This window comes from Silene latifolia, chromosome X (assembly GCF_048544455.1).
Source record: "Silene latifolia isolate original U9 population chromosome X, ASM4854445v1, whole genome shotgun sequence".
In the NCBI taxonomy this organism is placed as follows: domain Eukaryota; kingdom Viridiplantae; phylum Streptophyta; class Magnoliopsida; order Caryophyllales; family Caryophyllaceae; genus Silene; species Silene latifolia.
This window is the reverse complement of record NC_133537.1, coordinates 334,346,073-334,349,869: the sequence shown is the minus strand read 5'-3', so window position 1 is coordinate 334,349,869 and position 3,797 is coordinate 334,346,073.

The following is a 3,797-nucleotide window of genomic DNA, read 5'->3' as shown; positions in this document are numbered from 1 at the left end:
AATCCTCGTTTCGGTGCCCCGATTTCTCTTCCGATTTCGTAGTCATATGAAACGGGTTTTTATCCACCTTTTTTTTTACTCCAACCTCCTTCTTTTACCTCCTCATATACAATTAAACTAATACTCCATGTGTATCATGTGGAGTCAAAGGTAAATGTATGAAGCGAAATATATAATATTATATTAAGCTATTATAAGAGGAAAATGTAGAATATATTAAAAATTGAAAAGAGAAAGTAGATATTTTAAGCAATTATAAAAGTATAATACATATCTTGCTTTTAACATTATATTTCAATAGAAACTTGAAGTACTTCATATATAATACTCAAAACTTTCCGGCTTCTAGAAGTACATACTCCATACTTTCCGGCTTGTGTAAGTACATGCTATTCGAAGTGCCAACCTTCAATGTCGTGACTTAGCCACAAATTGGACGTAGCAACTTGAGCACATAGATGAATTTCCATAATCACCCATTAAGCATAATTCCAAGTTCGATAATAATGGTTTTTTTTTTTGTATTCGATCTCTACTCTTCTTTTGCCTGTCATAAGACCACCAAGTTCACAAATCAAAACTAAAATTTGCTCGGCTTAGCAATCGTATTATCACCAGCCTGCTTTAATAAAGTAGTTGCGTTCCTGGGGAAGCGTCGTTACATTATTTGAAAATGAAAACTTAATAATTACTAAGAAACTAACAGCAAATTATAGCCGTAATCAAAATTTGATACTCCACTTATCTCTAATCTATACATACATGTTAGGAAGAAGGACGAATCAAATAGATTATACTGAAAGCAATCACAAATTGTAAACTCGTTTCCGTCAAAAGTAGCAACATGTTTAATGAACACCACAATGAGCATAACTGACATTATCCACGGTACTTACCTTGTCAAAGGTTCAAACTTCAAAAGAACGGGTTGAGGAACCATCTAATTTTGTATCCAACTTATAATAATAATAATAATAATAATAATAATAATCAAACTATATTACTCCTATTAAAAGTTGGGAATTTATAGTGAGAAATCAACAATAACACTAACCGTTCATAATCTCGGTGAGCAATGAGAAAGTATGAGAGACGATGAATTTATATAGTCAGAAATCATGGGAAAAGTAAAACTTCTAATTACCATTTAAGAGAATCATACCAAGAGGCAAAAAAGTTGTTACTTGATGCTTCATTTGACATTATACATGACTATTAATTAACAAAGTAATCAATGCAAGCTTTATCATTTGCCTCCTTTTGGTTTTCACTTAATGACGAACTAATTAGCAGGGAAATTGTTAAGATAGCATTTTTATTTTTATTTTTATTTTATTAGTATAGTATATTGTAGATAGGAATACTAAGCTGACACGTGGCACAATTAGAGGCTCAATCTAGCCTTTTAATAGTATTATATAGATTTTGTAACGGCCTCATTCAAGGTGAGAGTTACATCTCCAACAATAGAGTATGCAGAACAATAGAGTATTCAGAGATGCAGTGCATAACGTTAAATTTGATTTTCTTTTTTCGCGTGTTCTATTTTATCTGTATAACGGTCTTATACAAGAATTATTATTTTTCCTTTCATTTCAATACAAAAGCCAAAATGCCTCAAAATATTATTCTACCTAGGGCCCAAAAAGCTCGGGACCTGAGCTGACCACTAAGCAAAAACTTTGTGTTCTCGGTAGCTAACTTTGTGCAAAGTGCACGTTATTTTTTTTTTTTTTTTTTTTTTTTTTTGACAAACGTGTACTATCATATTATATATAGTAAAAGTATTACATGAAGTCGCTAACAAACCAGTTAATATTACAACTAAGATAGAGTTTAATACTACTAATACTATTAGAAACCGATATGGGAACTTTGTGTACACTATCTTTATCAAGCAACCGAGGAAGCTGGTTGTTTCCGACTTTGAAAAGAACATATTGGAGTTCACCGCGGAGGCAAGAACCATAGCCTCAAGTAAGGCGAGACAGTACTTTGAAGACGAGAGCAAAACAGAAAGAGCTTTGAACATCCTGAGTAATATGGTTGTTGTATTGGATTTGAAAAGCGCTTGTCCGAGTCGTCTTGTTGAAAACCACATTGATCTTGAAGCAATGATGAAAGTGCATTGGTGAAGAGATCGAAGGCCTGGTAACCTTAGACTCGACTGGTGCGGTCATATCAGTCTTAGACATATACACAAATTGATGCTGTTGTGAGTAAAGGAGATCAGCCTCGTGTATAATAGCAAAAGGGTTAACACGGTTGTCACGAAAGATGACATTATTCTTGTGCTTCCAGATCGCAAAAAGTATGAGGGAAAACCGAGTTGCTAGCCAATTACCATCATTATTAGATTGCCACAGATAGAGCAAAAAGTTTTGAATCCAAGCAAGAAAGGGTATGTTGGAGGATGACTCCACTCGGATTCCAAGGAGGCTAGCAAGCCACACTCTCTTAATTATGACACAGTCTCTGAATAAGTGAGACATAGTTTCGGAATCGAGGTGGCAGAAACAACAGGTAGAACTCACATTCATACCTCTACGAATTAGGACGTCCGCAGTAGGTAAAATTTGGTTGACAATTTTCCACAGAAAAAGCTTGATATGGGTTTGACATGGAAGTTTCCAAATCAAAACAAAGAGAGAAGAGGCAGGAGATCCTGAAGGAGGTGTGTGATGATTTAAATTAAGAAGGAAAGAGTAACCAGATTTAGTCGTATACCTTCCATCTTCTGTGAACTTTCAAAGAAATAAATATAGTCATCCATAGGTTCATGTGGAAGTTCCGTAGCACAAATATTCTTTGCTGTAGCTGGAGTAAAGTATTGGAAAGCCGCCTTAGAGCTCCAGTGATTGGAGTCTAGCAATAGATCAGCAAAACTGATCGTCTGTACTTGTGAGTGTGACTTAAAAATAGGTTTGTGACCAAGAACCCATGCATCATTTTTTAGATCAATCGATCTTCCATTTCCGAATTTCCAAGCAATACCGTCACGAAGTAAGAATGTGGACTTGACAGTACCTTTCCATGCGAAAGATGCAAATGGAATATTTAGAAATCTTGTCCTAATAGGAAAATCTTTATGGTATTTTGACCGGATAACTTTGGACATAAGAGAAGTAGAATGATGGTGACAAATACCAAAATTTTTAACCAACAATGCTTGACTAACAAGTCTCGCATTCTTTAAACCCAAGCCACCATCCGATTTCGATGAGTTGTAATTGCTCAAATGGTAACCAATGTTGGGCACGTTTATTTTGAGATTTCTTCCACGAAAAGATCAATCGATAAATAATTTTCGTAGTGATCTGCTGTGGAATTGGAAGAACAGAAGCAACATAAGCAACTGATGCCAACAGAATTGAATTAACAAGGATCAACTTAGCTGCTTGAGAAAAATTTGCTGGACCCCAAGAGATAATTTTACTAGAAATCTTGTCTATGAGAAACTGGAAAGCCGAGATTTTTCTTCTGCCTAAATCAATTGGGACTCCAAGATATAAGCCAAAATTGCTCTTTGTCCGCACTTGTAAAATATCGAATATGCTCTTTAAAATCAAAGCAGAAGAGTTGAAATAACTTGATATATGATTTTTGATGATTAATCATTTGACCCGAGATAAAGCTGAAATCATTCAAGATGCTACGCAAAGTTTCACAACCCGATGGTGTTAGACGAAGGCACAAGAGCGAATCATCAGCATATAAAAGATGAGAAATAGGAGGGCTATGCCTTGAGAGCTTAATACCTTCAATGAGTCCATTAGATTCAGCCTTGTTAACCATTA